This window comes from Choloepus didactylus, chromosome 12 (assembly GCF_015220235.1).
Source record: "Choloepus didactylus isolate mChoDid1 chromosome 12, mChoDid1.pri, whole genome shotgun sequence".
In the NCBI taxonomy this organism is placed as follows: Eukaryota; Metazoa; Chordata; class Mammalia; order Pilosa; family Megalonychidae; genus Choloepus; species Choloepus didactylus.
The window spans coordinates 86,350,757-86,369,524 of NC_051318.1; the positions used below are offsets into that span (position 1 = coordinate 86,350,757).

General features: G+C 38.9%; 1 long non-coding RNA gene across 8 annotated transcripts in view; it reads right to left on the reverse strand.

The window, feature by feature from the left end:
- The window catches only part of LOC119506949, a 233,622-nt gene that overhangs the window by 192,487 nt on the left and 22,367 nt on the right, over positions 1-18,768 (reverse strand). The gene's annotated exons all lie outside the window — the stretch shown is intronic.

An 18,768-nucleotide genomic window follows, 5' to 3' on the forward strand; every position in this document is an offset into this window, starting at 1 on the left:
TGTATCCAATAGGCCCAACATCTAATTTTCCGTCTGCAAGAACTATATTGGGTACCAGTTTTCCCCAAAAGGGGATTCTATGGGTTAAAGCGAGAATTCATCTCTGTTATCCTTCAGAGAAGATAGCACCAATAGAAACTGTTCTCAAGACAACTGTGCCAAACAGTGAAAAAAAGGTGAGACCAAGAGGCTAAAAATATTATGATACATAGGATTTTTGACCTGGAAATATCATCTGAAGTCACATTTTGTTTGGCATCTTTTAAACACATTCTCAGTGACAAGAAACAATATTTGTGAGTCTATTTCTGGGCATGTGCATAGAGTTAATTAGCAAACTCCCAACTTACTGTGCATGCAAATTTCAAAGTTCAAGAAGTGGCAATTTGCCCACATAAACCTTATGCAGCTTTTATTGTTTTGTCAGATCTGCTTACTTACATGCATAAATTAAGTACTATGCATGGCACCCTCTTAAAAATATGGCAGGTTTCCTTGGGAGAAGTGAAAATTAAAATGTCAGAGAGAAAAAAGCTTTGCCATCTCACCATCAAAGGTGGGTCACGGGATGAAAGTCAGTTTTGGAGATGTGTTGTCCGCCAGGCCAAATGTAGCGCCCACATCTGGTGCTTCTCCCAGACCAATGTCCACCCCAATGCACATACCCTCAGAATAAAGGAAGTCGATACACACTGGACATTGAGAATTCATGAGCTTAGCTGTACAGCCAAGCATACATTTCACCTCTCCTTTTCCGGGTGTCTAATTTGACATTTCAGAACAAAAAACGGATCCAAGATTCTCAAGAATCTCAAGAAGAAGCAGATCTCTTCTTCCTTAACTGCCCATGCATTCTTGGTTGAAGGCTGTATTTGCTTTTGTCCTGCCTCCTTCAAGACAGGGACTAACCCCCCCCCCCAAAAAAAAAAAAAAGATTTCACCACAGTACTCTAAAATTGCCTTATACTATAGTTATTCAATCAATTTTTTAAATGCTGCAATGGGACTGCTTGGAAATAAATTACTTATTCCTATATTAACTGAGATTGTTTAATGGTTTCCAACCTGGATTTTAAGTCATCTAGGTATCCTTGAAGATCACTATATTTGGTATTTCAAAAAGACACACACACACACAATATGGATCCACAGGTTAGCAGACATGAAAAATTTATTTGCTTTATGCAGGAATTTTTCCAAAGCTGGAATTCTATCAACTCAACGTGGCAAAACTGGTTACTTTGTGCAAGCTAGTCAGAAGTTTTGATCAACTGGTATATATGTATCAATGAAAATATGAAAGAGTGACTTCTTATTTAATGCAATTTCATTTTGATCAATGGTATGTTTTTCTAAACAATGGACCTACTGGGGGAGGGTGGAAAAATAATAAAGTTTTCTTGGTGCTTAAAAATTAGGATAAATCTGTCATTTTCTCTGGAGATTGCAAGATTTTATCCGAAGATAATTTTAAACAAGCTTTGATAATACTGTCAAACTATTCAAATGGGATTATCATGGAGAATCCTACTTGTCATCCACCCATCCCTACCAAATGTGGCCTTTACAGCAGATGACACCACCTTTTCATCAACCACCAAAGGGAAAAGATATCCCTCCAATTTCTGTATCATTTACTACTCAGAAAAATTATCAAAATAGAACCTCTGTCCCATTTTCATTCTCTTGAAATTTTGGGGGATCAAAAAAAAACCCTGATATTGCTTCTCGTTCTACCATTCCTTCTTCCCTGCCTTAATTTTTTTTTTTTAATCTTCATTTTATTGAGATATATTCACATACCACGCAGTCATACAAAACAAATCGTACATTCGATTGTTCACAGTACCATTACATAGTTGTACATTCATCACCTAAATCAATCCCTGACACCTTCATTAGCACACACACAAAAATAACAAGAATAATAATTAAAGTAAAAAAGAGCAATTGAAGTAAAAAAGAACACTGGGTACCTTTGTCTGTTTGTTTGTTTGTTTCCTTCCCCTAGTTTTCTACTCATCCATCCATAAACTAGACAAAGGGGAGTGTGGTCCTTATGATTTTCCCAATCCCATTGTCACCCCTCATAAGCTACATTTTTATACAATTGTCTTCGAGATTCATGGGTTCTGGGTTGTAGTTTGATAGTTTCAGGTATCTACCACCAGCTACCCCAATTCTTTAGAATCTAAAAAGGGTTGTCTAAAGTGTGCGTAAGAGTGCCCACCAGAGTGACCTCTCGGCTCCTTTTGGAATCTCTCTGCTACTGAAGCTTATTTCATTTCCTTTCACATCCCCCTTTTGGTCAAGAAGATGTTCTCCGTCCCACAATGCCAGGTCTACATTCCTCCCCGGGAGTCATATTCCACGTTGCCAGGGAGATTCACTCCCTTGGGTGTCTAATCCCACGTAGGGGGGGCAGGGCAGTGATTTCACCTTTCAAGTTGGCTTAGCTAGAGAGAGAGGGCCACATCTGAGCAATGAAGAGGCATTCGGGAGGAGGCTCTTAGGCACAATTATAGGGAGGCCTAGCCTCTCCTTTGCAGCAACCGTCTTCCCAAGGGTAAAACCTATGGTAGAGGGCTCAACCCATCAAACCACCAGTTCCCTATGTCTGTGGTCATGTTAGCAACCATTGAGGTGGGGTAACTGCCTTAATTTTTAAAATGCAAAGTACATTTTTGACTGACTAATCCTCACCCCATCCACCTTACCACAGGCAGTTTAAAGGAACATAAAAGAGAGAAGATGTAGCATTATATTCTATTATCACTGCTGCCTCGGCACCACCATCTGGCTGATACCCACAACTCTGGGTCTCACGTAAAGTGTTTGCTTTTTACCCTTTCAAAGTGTTTCTCTCTGATAGCGCTCCTGTCAAATTTATGAATAAGTCTGGAAATTTTCAAGATAAGCTGAAATAGGTCTTATTTGTTGGCTTCTGACTCAAATTCCCTCTACCTCTTCAGGGAGAAAGAGACTGATTTTAGAATCCAACTGCTCTATGTTTCTTTTCCCCAACTCTAGCTGTAAATGACACTCAGTTTCACAGATTTGATAAAGCCTATAAGCTTATAATGTCCCTGCCAGAACTAGCCAAGAGTTACTTCCCGGGGAATGGAGCCAGTCAGTAACCCGTCTGGCCACGTAAATATGACCCAATTAGGTGGAAGTCAGCAGACTTGTCTAATGGTGGGATTTGCCCAAATAACTCCACAAAGTAACATGATCAAAGTGATAAAAGAAATTTCCTAAAATGACAGGAAAGTAAAACCAAACAAACCAATAGAGGGTTCTGCAGTGATTCCTTTGTCTGCCCTTCAACTCTGCTTGGATTTTGCAGGAAGAAGGATTTCCTACCAAAGCATGTCCTATTTCTATAGCAAAAAAAAAAAAAAAAAGCTTGTACACTAATAAAAACCATCCCTAATAGTTGAGATCCCACATCACACCACAAACTACTGTTTTGAAAAGTGAAGGCACAGAGGCTCGGGTAAATTTTGACAGTGATGGGGAGTGGGGCAGGGAGTTATAAAAATTCAGATATCAAGTTCACACATTTCATGTCTTTCCCATCTTAAGATATATTCCATGTCCTTTGACAGTCCAAGTGTCAGCCAATGGTAACGGCATAGAAGAATTACGCTGTCACATTGACATATATTTCATCCATGAATAAAAAGGGCATATGTGATAGAGCTGATAATGGTTTATTATCACAAGAACTGCCTGCTCTTATGTGACTCTATCAAAGACCATCTACTAACATGGAAATACGTTGTTTGCATAGCCACTCATTATTAGTTTTATTCAATAGGTGTCAAGCATATGCTATACACACACACCATGTGCAATTACATCTGAAATTACTGACACAAAGAACATGTGTGCCTGGTTTCAGGGAGGCTGAGGGCACAGAAGGCATTCAAAATCGAAAAGTCAAAAGGGAAGTTTGGAGGATTTTCCTCCCAATGTAGATGTACACTGTTCTGCTTCCAAATAAAGGCATTTGTAATCCATTATATGTGTGAGTTAGGCCTTCCAAGTCTTCAGTAGTGAAGTCTGAGAATAAAGAAATCTAAGACCTGAATGCTATTTATATTACACAGACAGACTTGAAGAAATGTTGACAGCATTATTCTTACTCCCTAATATTGCCTTTAATAAAATAAAATGATAGAAAACTAAATGTAGGCATTTAAAAATCTGACAGGAATCTTAAAGATAAAATAGCCCAACAATTACCATTTTACAGATGGGCAAACTGAGATCCACTGGGGTTGAGTTTCCCAAAGTTGCACAAATAATTGTGTGATGCAGAAATGATTGATTGTATGAAGGTATTGAGGTTGCATCTAGTACACATTGTCACTATCTGAAATAAGAATTGTGTTCAGCTTTGTGCTTGTGCTATGGGTCCCTTTGTTCGATGCTCTGGGAAAAGTGAATATGGTGATTAAGGAAGATTTTTCTTCTAGGTCTTGAAAGGGTTTTCCTGACAGGGAGAACTCACTTTCAAGTTTCTCTCTCAACATGGGTCTTGACAAATTAATGGATGAGATTAAAATATCTCAAGTTAGACACTAAATTCTGTGAATTGTTTTCACCATGTAATTAGAATAAAAATCAAAATTGGGAACTTGCCAGTTCCCAGAGCTTTTCAGGTCTTCACAAAAGGGAAATGCACTCTCTCCTCAACTTTTTATCAGGGACAAAATACACTGGATAAGCCTGACCGGCCTTGGATAGACGGTAATGGTTTGCATTTCATCGTGTGAGAGCCCCTACAAAGAGTCCAATCATCTGGCAACTTAAGAGATACTGTAAAAAAAAAATTAATCAGGCCTTCGTGGACTGAAGGCAACTCATCCTCGGTAAGCTGACAGATGCAACTGTGTCAGCTGACAGCCAGCGTGTACTGAGTTACTTGACACAGAAAAGGCCAGGATTCTGAATCTGTCATTTAAGGTGCCTCTGCCCTGGCAGAACTTCATACCACACATCCCCTTCATTATAAAAGGACCCCTCTAGTGGATTATATAAACCTGTTGCCCATGGAAATACCATGTCAGTCCGAAGAATAAATAAAAGTGGGTATAATGTGCATTCTCATTTTCTTCCCATAAACCATCCCAAGCAAAAAATATGAAGCTAGGGACAAACTGTACAGTGAAGGAGTTATGTGGAGATTTTAACACAATCTCATGAGAAACACAAAAGAGAAGTATCCTGAGGAAGTGCTGATGGAGAGTCCCATTCTACAAGAGCAGAGTCTGAGGTGGGTCGACGTGCCCCAAGATGCCACCATTTATTGCATGCTGTGTCCCATTCCAAATGTTTACTCTTGTGGCTCCATAGAACAGTACAGGGACACTTCTCCAGCTGTCTTCCATTAAAGGAGGAAACATTTAGTCATTAGGAGGAAGCATTTATTCATTCTTAGAGTCAGCAGAACCCAACAACTAGAAATTTTCTCTAATATCTAATTTTCAGAGACATCTGGGAATACGTAATAAAATTATGATCTATAGTCAGTCAGAGCTCTCGTTTTCATATCTGTGTGAATCTCTTGGTCTGTAGCATCCTAAGAGATTACAAAATTATTTCTTTGGGATAATCATTATTCCAACATCTTTGAAGCACTTCCCAGTTTGCAAGCAGTTTTTACACCCATCACCTCATTTAATCCTTACAACATCATGAATAATCTATTTTAAAGAAGAAACTGAGGCTCAGGAAATTTAAGTGGTTTATAGCTGGTCACACAGATGGGAAACAAGAGGCATAATTTGAATCCAAGTGCCATGGACTCTTGTCATGTTTTGCTCACCAGCACCCAAACTCCATCCCTAAATGTGGGGAGCTCACTATTGTGTGTCCTTGGTAGAAGACATGGTGAAAACTCCCATCTTGTGCAGGATAGAGTTGTTGCTAGACATTTTGTAAGTATAAATGCAAACCATGGATAAAAACATCCTATGGAGAGCTTGTAAGAATTCCTTGTCTAGTCAGCCGTTGCCTCTGAAGACTGTCATCTACTTCCTGCACTTCCTCTCTCTGGCCAAAGAAATTTCAGAGAATTGTAGATATCAAGGAATCAGAAAGGGATTGATAATCCTCTCCCAGCTTCCTGGAAATTACACATTTGGCTCAAGACACAGGAGTAGCCAGTCAGAAGCTCTTCCTCTGGTCTGAAACTTGAGGGGGTCATGAAAGGCAAAGAGAGAATTAGGGAGCACTCAGGGCAACAGATCAAGCACCCACTTGTGGTGAGTGCTCCTGGGAGGAGCTGGAGAAGCTGAGTCCTACCCACAGGCTCCTTGGTAGCCCAGGCTTCCTTGGCTTCTGCCTGTTCCCTGCGCCTGGTTTTTTGAGGAGTCCTGCCAGTTCTGTGGGCTACCTGGTATCCTTCCTATAAATTCCTTTTCTGTCTAAGTGAGCCATGGTCATTTTTAATTCTTCACCATAAAGAACTCTGCATGGCACACCCACTTTTCCAAATACATGATTCTTGGTTTTTCAGTTACCCTCAGCCTCTTACTATAATTATATTAGAAATTAGTTAAGGTTCTTACTGCCTAATGTACCCTTTCCTGAGAATCAGAAAAACTACAGTATTTTATGCTCAGAATGCTAACCTGGAGTGCAAACACATTAATTTTGAGGTTTTTGGCAATGTATAATATGGAGTTAATCTAAGGTGAGGCTGTCTAAGGACCTGTCCTTAGACTGTAAGGGTCAATTTTACTAAATTATCCAAGATGACTCCAGCATACAGTAAATGCTCCCCTGGAACTCAGAACACTCACTGTATGAACCCTCATTTGGCGATCACCTATATTTGTGTGATGTCCTTAAATATATCCTTAAATTTGGCTTTTACATTTTTCATATACTTTCATCCAATTTACCTAATTAGAATTATGGTAAGCTGAAGGGCTGGGACTGGGCATTAATTCTCTTTGTATTTCCTACCAGCTTCATTGCAGAGAGCAAGTACCCAAGTCTACAAAAGACATCTACCCTTATGCAAATTTTATGCAAACATTTTTCTTATGATTTGAGACTCATCAACCATTCTATTTATTTATATATCTTGCATCTCCCCTTTTTCTACCTTCCAATCTTCTAGTGCACATACTAGATGACTAATAAATATTTGAAAATCAATCATTGATTTGTTCAGAAAAGATCCCTGATAACTATGACGGTCCGATATTATTTAAACAGTAGTTGACATGATATGACCAGAGAGGAGGATAGGAAGAGGATTACGATAATTATACAACAAATAAGGGATTCTTTATATAAATATTCTCTCTCCATATGTGTATATATATATACATACACACACACACATACACATATATATACACAATGCATAGATAGAGAGCCCTTTCCTTCTCCCCTCCCTGCCCTTGCCTAAAAGGAGCTGTCAATAGTTGTCATTTTTTTTTGCCATGGACCCAATCTTTTCTAGTCATAACCCAGCAAAACAAAACAAAACAAAACGCCTTTAGTAAGCACAGACTGTAAAAGACAGGAAGAATCGCCAGTGAGAAATTGGTGATGGTACATGCATATTTTAAAAACATTTCTTTCAACTGCCAGTTGTCTTGTCTAATTAGAGCCCCTCTGTTCTGAAGAAGCAAATATCAAAGTCAAGATGGAATGTAAATGCAACATTATAATCTATGGCATGTAGAATGAAGACATGGCAAAGGTTGACACTGATGATGATTAAACCATTTGGGATTTGGTCTTAGAGACATAAGGCTGGAATCCATAATCACCGCCCTCCTCTCCTCTTTATGCAGTACCTGTTAATATACACCAGCTTTGTAATTACCTACTAAAGGATAGGTGGGGAGTTCATTAACCACGCTAATTACAAGAACAATTTATGCTAAATCATCAGTGGGAACGTTAAAAACACTGTTTGAAAACCAAAACAACGTAAAACCGACCTTCATGGATGCAGAGCATCTGTTCTCTGGGGTGTGGGAGAAAAGGGAAAATCATGAGAAAACAGAGGAGCTGAGAGCAGGAAAATGTTTTCTTTGTCATTCCCTACTCAACGGCAGCTGTAAGTCTCTGCTGAGAAGACACCGGTGTGTATTAGAGACGACGACCTCACAGGGAAAGGGCCTTACCAGCAGCTGTCATCTCCTCCAAGCGTCACCCCTTGTCTTCAGCAATTTGTTGTTGCTCAGAGGAGTTCTGGCTCCTGCTTCCTCCTCTCTGAAGTGTGAGTCAGACAGAGAGGAGCAACATTCTAGAAGTTTTTTGAGATGTGTTTTAAATGTCATGTCCACTTTTATGTAACACTACCAGATGTTCAGAAACCAAAGAACAAAAGATAACGGCTGCCTAGTGACTTGATGGTGCAGGATGGAGAAATGTAATTGCAAAATTCGCACACGAAAAAGTGATAGCGAAACATACTTTCAAATGTCATTTAGTAAGTACATGTAAGCATCAGGAATTAAATTTTATTGAAGGGTGTCTTTGAACCTACGAGTTTTAGGACTATATTATTTCATGATTTTGAAATAATTCCTTGCGATTAGACAGTATCAACTAAGGACTTTTCTTCCCCCCACAAAAGCCATCCATATCTAAATGCATATAATTACTTTTTTCCCTGCAGGGATAGAATTTTTAAAGGGGGAGATGATTCGGGTAATGACAATAGATTTTTCAGTCTTCCCGTGTATGTAAGCTAGTGCTGTTCTCTTTAAAATGGATCTCTTTAAAATGGAAAGATCTCTTTAAAATGGAAATGCTTCTTTGGAAAGATTCCACGCATTTGGCATCAGAAGTCCCCTCTGTTCGAGCTGCACTAATTAGAGGCTTGCATGTGGAGGTTGTGCCTTAAGGTGAAGGGAGAGCCACATTAATGACCCAGGCTGTGATATCATTTGTGAGGACTTTTCACTGATCTGATACCCATTGAAGTTCGGCTGTCTGTTCTGTCTTTGAAGCTCAGATCAAGCGGTGTCATGGCCACATGTCTTCTGTGTTCCAGAGTTATGGTTTTTCCTAAATTGTTATGGACTACCTGTGAAAGAAGGCATCCTCCCCGACATGGGCAACAGACAACACTTCCAACTAGGTTTCTATTTGACATAAAGTCAACTGTGTCAACTTTTGGGGCTTTTTAGTGGCTTAAGAAAGGGCCACATCATAAGAGGAAACTATTACCTTAGAAATGATAAACAAGGACGAGAAAATTTATTTCAACCAAGCTCTCCTGCCTTTCCCTAATTCATGACCTACTTGTGGAACTGACCAATAGGTGGACCCAAGATTGATAATTCATGCCAAGCAAGGTGGGTGATTCCAATAGCAGCTCAGTAGGAAATTCCTTTAAGGCATTAGGTTACTGCTGTTCCTTCCATGTCAGAAAAAAACGAACGGATCAGTCAGAAGAGCAAAATTGTTACCCATTGGCAAGACCCTTCATTTCTGTCTGGCGCCACCTCTCTCCATCTGAACATCCACCTGATGCCTGGGCTCCTTGCCTACCTGCTTATTTCAGTGGATGACTTTTGATGTGGAGCAGTAGCTCACAACCCCCACAATGGGAGCTTTATAACAATGCCATTGCCTGGGCATTGGTCTTTCTTAAAAAAAAGAAAAAAAAATGTCTCTAGGGGATTCTAACATCCAAACTAAATTTAAGAACCACTGGTCCCAGACTCATTATGTCAACCTCATCTAAGACCTTGTTAAAACTGCAGGATCTCAGGCATCTCCCCAGACCTTCTGAATCTGAATCTGCATTTCAAAAAGTTGCACTGCAAGACTTCAAAGAGACCTGCTATTAGAATGCTATATGTTCTTGTTACTGCATTTTTTTCTGGAGAAAGGATCAATAGGTTTTATGATATTCTTAAAAGGCTTTGTGACTCAAATAAGGGGAATAAACAGAGCTAGTGATCAGACTAGAGGTTTACTAAAATATTGTAGGAGGCAACCATATGAAGTAAATGGGTGAAGTTGGTGGAAGATATGCCCACAAAAGAGAAAGAAATATTCTGCCCAAAAAAACACTACTATTTCCCATCTTTTTTGAAACACGTTGCCCTATATGCACATCTTTAATTTTACCACTCTGGATGGAAACATGGATTCAAAACAATAACTCTTTACTATAAGAAGAAAAGGCACCTGTGCAGTGGTACATGATGACTGACAAGTCTTGGGAGACAAAGAGAGAGATGAGGCAGTGGAGACTGGGGGAACACACCCCTGGTACAGGGGAGGCAGCAGCCCCTTGGCTCCACCACCTGGCAGCAAGGAGGAATACAGACCCTGTCTATCAACTCTTCTGACTTTTCAAGAGAGCCCAGATCTCCAGATTTTTATGTAAAATGAAATCTTTAAATATGCCATCAATGTTTTTAATACTGAGGCTGTGGGGACCAAATAAAATTCCTTTATCACCATATCCAGACAGTAACAGCCTCTAGTAGAGACCTCTCTCTCTCTCTCTCTCTCTCTCTCTCACACACACACACACACACACACACACACATATATATATATATATATATATATATATATATATATATATACCTCTTACTCCCAAGGGAATATCTTTCTAGAATATATTCCTGCTAGAATCAAAACCCTATCAAAAAGATCAAGCAACTGCAACTTCTCAGTTTAACAATGAGAAGCCAGACAGGTGAGGTGTCTTAACAAAGGTCATAGTAAATTAACCCTGGGTTAATGTCAGTTTGGAAATCAAAGTTCCATCAGGAAAGCTGAAAGTGAATTAGGCTTTTCAAACAAGAAGATTTAAGGCAGGGAAGTGAGTGATGGAAAGGGTGAAAGAGTGAAGGTCTGGGAAAGCGGTTTCTAGCTCTCGAGCTTATTGCTAGCTTTTAGAGTCAGGAAATGGCAGTGACTACAAGAAACTACTAGTAATGGTAACAGCTGCCTGTAGCACTGAGTTTAGTGATTCGCAGGAAAATGCTCAGAGGAAGCTTCTGAACTCCACTGGTCTGCCTGCTACCACCTGAGGAGCAGTAGTATGCATTCTGCTTCTCTCCAGCCTTTTAAAGTCTTGCACTAGTGAAATCTAACATAAGACTGTTGACAAAGGATTCTGGAAATTTAGTTTGCAAGCTTTCAACCCCAGCAATGCAAAGCAGAGAACAGAAGAGAGGCAGGGAGGATGCCAAGTTGACAACTGATAATCAGGCACAGCCAACTAATCTAATGTTTAATCTACACTGATGTTTCATTTGTTTCCAATTTATTATAAAATAAGCCTTCTAGAGGCAACAGCACTAGCTTACATACACGGGAGGACTGAAAAATCTATTGTCAAGAATAAATTTTATTCTCCTGGAACGGTGGTTCAGGAATTAAAGAAAGGCTTTGTTTGATGGAAGGTATTTGGGGAGTAAAGAAGATATGGTGGCTCAAGAAGAAAAAGATGGCAAAAAATAAATTTATCTATATGAAAAACCTAAGCATACAAAACCATTTCCCTCTAAATTTTAGACTTTTTACTAAGCTGCACCTTATTGGCAGCATGTATTTTGTGTCAAGGGAATAAATTAAATAAAACCATATATACATATTAATGTCAAAGAGATTCAAGAAAGAGCACAGGTGTTTGGACCCATGGTAGATACAAATCAAGCTCAAAACAGTCTTAGTGAGTTACCTTTTTCTTCATAACTTATATCCTTTACATGATAAGTAGAGCATATTTTCCCTTATTGCATTCCTAAGCTGAAAAACATATAGAAATAGATAGATATAGATAGGTGATAGATATATGATGTATGGAGATAGATAGATAGATAGACAGATAGGTAGATAGATAGAAGTGATAGAGATAAATAGGTAGACAAATTGATTTAAATGGATGTATTACTAACTCCCTGAAAGATGTTCAACCAGATTTATGAAGGGCACCAAAAATAACAGGATGAGAGGAAGGGTGAAGATTGACAGCCCTTTAAGGCCACCATACTGAAGAGTTGTTTGAACTCTGAGTCAGAAGTTCTTTCCCCAGATCTGGAACTCATTCGTTTTCTATCTCTGAACTTCAGTTCCTCTCAGGCAAAATGGGGACTTATCACAGGTCAGCTATGGAATGATCATAAAAGATGCCTGTGCAATGAAGAGATAATAGAAATAGAAACATTCATAAGAGTATCACTAGGCATAAGCCAGCAGTAAAACAACAGAAATCAATGGTATCAAGAGAGGTGTATTTTGTCTTCTGTCAAAGAAGAGCCTTGCTGAAGTGTACACATTTAGGTGGAAGTAACACAGTGACTGCTTCAGAAAGGCTTCTAGGTTTTCTGGTTGATTCAGTGCTGGAGAGTGAGTAGGGGTAAAGGGAATTACTCCCCAATATAAAGCAGGCCACAGCAAAGTTGGACTGTTTAATAATCATAATAAGCAATTGTTGGGGACTGAAACATGTCCCCCACAAAAGGCATGTTCAGGTCCAAACCCCTGGTCCTGTGGGTGTGAATCCATTTGTAAATAAGATCTTTGAAGATGGTATAGTTTAAGGTGTGCCCAAACTGAATAAGGGCGGGCCTTAATCTAAATGGCTGAAGTTCTTATAAGCAAAGGAAATTGGATATGGAAAAAAGCCATGGGAAGCAGCCAGAAGCTAGAAGTCAACACAACCAAGATGACAAAGGAGAAGATGCCACCATGTACATTACTGTTCCGGTTTGCTAAGGCTGCCATTATGCAAAACACCAGAAATGGATTGGCTTTTTTAAAGGGGATTTATTAGGTCACACATTTACAGTTCCGAAGCCATGTAAGTGTCCAAACTATGGTATCAACAAGAGGATACCTTCCCTGAAGAATGGCCAATGGCATCTGGAACACCTCTGTCAGCTGGGAAGGCACATGGCTGGCATCTGCTGTTCTTCTGCTCCTGGGTTGCATTTCAAAATGGCTTTCTCCAAAATGTCTCTGGGTTTGTCTCTCTTAGCTTCTTCAACTCCTGTGCATGTAAGCATCAGGATCCTCTCTTAGCTTCTCTGGAGCAAATTCTGGGCTAGCATCTCCAAACATCTCCAAGCATCTCTGTCAGCTCCCAAGCATCTCTCCAAAGTCTCTCTCAGCTGCTCTGAGCTCCTTCTGTCTGTGAGCTCTCTTAAAGGACCCCAGTGATTTAATTAAGACCCACCCCGAATGGGCGGGGTCCATATCTCCATGGAAATAATTTAATCAAAGTTCTCTTTCAAAAGATTAGTGTCTGCCCTCCCAAGACTGCATTAAAGAATGTGGCTTTTGGGCATAAGATATCCAGACCAGCACAATTACCATGTGATGGAAAAGCCAAGGAACCACAAAATTGCTGGCCACCCAGAAGATACTGACCCTGGGAGGAGGCCACCTTCTAGCCTCTGAAACCATGAACTAATAAATTCCTGTTGTTAATCCAACCATTGTATGGTATTTGTTTTACAAGATTGGAAATTGAAACTCTAACATTTTCTGTGACTTACCGTGTGCTAGGCATTGTTCAAAGTGTGCTAAGCCAAGTATTAATTCATCTAATCCTCATAGCAGCTATTTTACAGATGAGGAGACTGAGGAACAAGGAGGTTAAGTAAACTGACCAAGTCACACAGTGAGGCAATCAAAGAGCCAAGTTTTTAACCAAGTCTATGTTCTGAACCATTGGGCTATTATATCATTGAATGCAGTTTCCCAAAAGTTGTACTAGCTTGGCCATTAGTGGGAGTTCCCCAAGGGTTTGGCAATTGTGAGTCTTAGTTCTTAATGTTATTGTGGATTTCACTTTTTCCAATGTCTGTATAGTTATTTTAATGGGAATTATGGAGAAACATCCTGCAAGAAACCATTTTACACAAGAAATCGACCGACATTTAACTTCCTGTCTTGGATTTCAGGCCAAACTTCTGACACCCCTACTTCCTTTCAGGGTTAGGACACACCCATACAACCCAAGTAGCTTGCAAAATATAATAGCTACAGACTGAATCAGACACGGAATAAAATCTGTTAGAATAGATCCTAGGGATTTTGCTTGGTCCCTACTCACCAGATGCAAACGTCCCTTTGTTTTCAGAAACTGAAATAATTGGTTGTCATACAAATCCCAACAGAAGAACATAATGAACAATTTGAGAGCGTAAGTTCTATTGTCAGGACAGAGACAAAAAGAATGCACAGAAAGAAATACAAATATGCACAGGATTAGAAACACCACTGGAAACGTTTGGAACGTCAATTCTAGGCACCCACATCAATTTACCCGCAAGCACTTTCACAGTGGGAGGATGAGGACTCTCAGCAATGTTTTAATCTCTTTCTAAACTAAAGCTGTCCTAATTTTCAAACTGTATTACAAATTTGAAAATATTTTATTTCAATTTTCCTCACCAGAGATATTTGGATAACCACTTGATCACACAAAATTGATTTTTAAAGTAGCAAGGAAATATATAATATTAGTATTTTTTATGTATAATTAAAATATATACTTTTACATATATTTTTAATTATATAATGTTACATATATTTTTACATATACATTTTTAAATATCTTTTACATATAATTAAAATGTTTTATATATAATTAAAATATATTTCTTCAAAGGAAACCACATTTATCAGAAAATTCTAAGGTGTGACCAGTTCCCAAAGCTCAGCAGGCTCTTGTTTTCAACCACCAGTTTCAAGCATTGCACATGTTCTCTAAAAGTTGTAGCTGAAGTGGCCAAGAATCTCTGGGCACTCACAGAAAACTGCTCCTTCAGTCTGCAAACTGGGAATCCTTTGAAACGTGAGTATATCACAAGATAGCAGGTAGAATTTCTATACATATGACATCTCTTTTCTAGAAATCTCTTTACAGGGCTAGCAGTTATTTGCGTGACCCCCTTCATCAGAACCAAATTCACATTCAGAGGAAGAAAGAAAGGGATTTGTATATGGACGACACTCTACCCCAAACCATGCAAGTAAAAGCCACTTTGATCTTTCTGCTTGCCTTCAGACCCTTCTGCTAAAAATCAGCAGGGAAGGCTAAGAGGCAATCTAGTTGAACCAACGTCTCCAGTTGAAAGAGTCCTAACTTGTAAGGACATGTTTCTCTCTCAGCTTACAAAATCAGTAATCCAAAGAGCAGAGAAATTGGACCTGAGTAAAAAGATTGGATTTAAATTACAAGTTCAAAATTTAGTAAAGTCTGTGGACTCTAGTCCTCACAACAACAAGAGGAAATAGAAAAGCGGTTACATAAAGGCTATTTCAGTAATTTTGCTGTGAAAGAATTCACTGTTTTTATTTTCACAAGTTGAAGCAAATGCTTATTTTTTTATTTAACATAAAACCATGTATAGAACCCTTTCAACACATAAAAATTAGTAAGTAATGTAATAACTATAAAACCATATTTCAAGAGAAATAGTTTCTCTAATGGTGTAGTTACAAAGGAAACCGACACAAAGTTACAAAGAAAAAAACATGGGGGAAAAAAACAAAAAAGCAATAGACCCCCGGTATCTTGGTTTCATATGATACCCTGTAAAGATTTAAGTTGAGTTCAATACATACTTTCAAGTCTACACATCAATGTAAACCATGACCCTTTTTTGAAAAAAAAATCTTATTTCTCTTAAATTCCATGGAAAAAATGAAAAGCAAATCCAAAAACAAAAATTGGTTTGAAGACCTGAACCATCCTATCACACGACATCTCTGAAGCACAGAGAAAAGAGGATGTTTGTTGGCTACCTGATTTATACAAGCTATGTTAAAAGCACAACCAAATATTTCAACTACAAAAATAAAAAGCCCCCCAAATTTATTTGGAGCCACTTTATTTGGATCTGCTATTTAGAACTATTAAATAACAAAATGACTGAACTTTACTATTTGCAGGATGTGCTAGAGGAGAGGCATTAATAGAAAAAAAAAAAAAAACTATCTTAGAAACTCAGTTTGACACACAGCACATTTAAAACTCCACGTGTACCCACACACAACACGGAGATCTTAGGGACTGTGTTCTTCAGAAGGAGAAACCAGAACTACTCTACACTCACGACCTGAATCTGTAATTACTCCACTTCTAGGTCCCATGCCAACAAAATAGTTTTGCTTTACATAATCAATTTTAAGGAAAACAAGATTTTTTTGCCTCATTTTTCTGAATAATTGCCTCAATCTATATTCTACATTCTGGTTTGCCTGTGTAGACCCTCAAAATTAGAAGAAAATGAAAAAAAAAAAACAAGCTTTAAGAGAAAGGTGTATGAAACCTTGATAAGGAGGGAGATGAATTAATTTTGAAGGTGGCCAAACTTGTTGGCAGTAGGCTTCATTCTTCCAGAGAGTTTGAAAATGTTTGCTTTTCTTCCTCAATATATGTTTCAACTCTAGTTTGAGAAATAGGAAAAACGGCTTATTTATTGATTAATAAATATTCATTATAAGCTGGACATACTAAGCAGAATAACTAAAATTCTACTCCCCTATTTGACTCTGCTTTCTTTGTTAGATCTACCATGAAAAACGCTAGCATTTCTTCCTGGGAGCAGAGTCCATATTTGGATCGTTTGGGGGGACATTTACACATTGGTCTTTTTCTATCATTCACAACTTAATGTCTTGAATGTCAATATTCCAAGAGCTTTCAGCTATTTCCCAACTGTAGCCACTTGTCCATACACAGTCCCAAACCTGCTTGCCTCTTAGAGTTATTCTAATGATTTGCATTGCTCCCAAGCAAGACAAAATGAATCCCATTAAAAAAAATCTTCATAGGTAACAAAGGAAATGACTTCTTTCCCCTTTGCCTTAGCCTCAAAATCGATGCCTCTTGATACCTATGGAGACGACCCAGCTGACCAGGCAAGCTCAAAAGAACTTCACCTGAGCACACCTTTTTCTCAGCACCGGTTTCTAGGGGAGAGGGATTTTTCCTAGCCACAGTTCTGGCCCATCTGCTGCTTGTACTCTTTCTACCAGCTGAAGAGATGGAGGGATCTATCTGATGGTGAGAGCTGGGAAAGATAACAGGGCTTGCTCAGCATTCTCACACCAATATCCTCCCTCTTGGGAGCCTCGAGCTTTCAGGGAGCTGGCTTTCCTCAGCAACTCTAGAGGCTCTGTCTGCTGTCCTGTAGGAGGAGGTGGCCGAATCTGCCTATTTTCATTAGCTAATTCACTTGGTTAACTGAGTGAAAGCCACATCCTCTAGCCTCTATCAGTAATGAGGTGATATTTTAGACCCTTCCTGCCATTCTTAAATTTACATCTCCATGTAAGTGGAACAAGCTTCCCCATTGTTTCAGGAGACAATTCTGAGACTGTTCCTTTTAGTTCCTTGAAGGGTCCTAAGTGGGCTTGAGACCCAATTACCCAAAGAGGTAACACACTCTTTACCATAGACTTGATTGGTTTTTCACCCTTCCAATCTCACTCTCCTCACTACCTCACTGGTGCTTCCAAGAGTCACAAAAAAAGTCCTGAACATAGGATCTGCTTTTGGTGGAACCCAAGAAAGACTGCAAATTGCAGTCTAACCCAATTCTAACCTACACGGCATGGACAAAGAATTGCCAACTATGGTTGTTTAAATCCCAGAGGCCACTTATTTGAAGGCAAGAATCCCATCTAAGGGACAATTTAGAAACAGATGCAATTTAGCCAGAGGGACTAAATCACGTCTTTGAGAGAGGAACATCAACCCTGGTTAAGTTCTTGATGATACATAATCAAGGCAAAATGGAGCAAAGTTTAAAGGACACTGTCTCGCATCTTCTGAAGAAACCATCACATCTCAAATGGGTTCAATTCACTCTCACCCGGACTTCTTGAGCAAGACTAGCCTACCATACAGGAATGGGACAATGATGCTCAGTATGAACTAACGGGATGTCCTACACAATGGCAATATTCAGATGGAAACCAGGGACAATTATTCAGATTTTCCAAATAAGTGAAACTTCTTTTTGATGATTTTATTGTGAAGCATTGTAATGTGATTCAATAACCAAACTCTTTCTCAAAGAGAAAAATTTCCTTAGCATTAAGATTCCTTTTATATATTGGCTGAAAGGTATGACATAGGCAAAAGATTTTCAAAGAAAAATGCTATTATGAATCCAGTGATTCACTGACACATCATTCTAAGAATTAGTTCTTCCAAAATGGGGACTTTCAAGGAAGTATCTGATTTTCAAAATAACTGTCTATGGACCACTAAACTTGCATATGTAACATCCTCCCGGCCACAAGGCTGAAAAGATTTTAACATTGTGGAAGGAAGTGGTGACAGTGGTAAGTTAATAGGGTTCTACTTAAGAAATAACTGGGCATTTTCCTTGTTTTATGAGGCAATAATTTTACTCCTTAGTGAATAAACACAGGAAAAAAAATTGGATCACAGCCAAAGGCATAACCTATAATATATCAAATAGTACCATTACATTTCTCTTAACTGCCTCTTGGAGGTCATATAGCTACTTACAGGGGAAGCTTTTCTGATTATTTTTTTAAAGATTTAACAAATATTAACAAATAACAGTCAAACAATGTGAAGATACAGTGCTCAGTCTTCCATACATGACTTATGGAGCTGCTTCTCAGCTTCCTAAATTCATTGCCCTTATTATCACCATACTATATCATTGCTTCTTATGTAAATAACCCAGGAAATACTTGTCACTTATACTATTGTTTGTAAACACGGAAACAGGAAAGGGTAGGGTTTGTCGCCCAAAGAGGGCAGAGCCT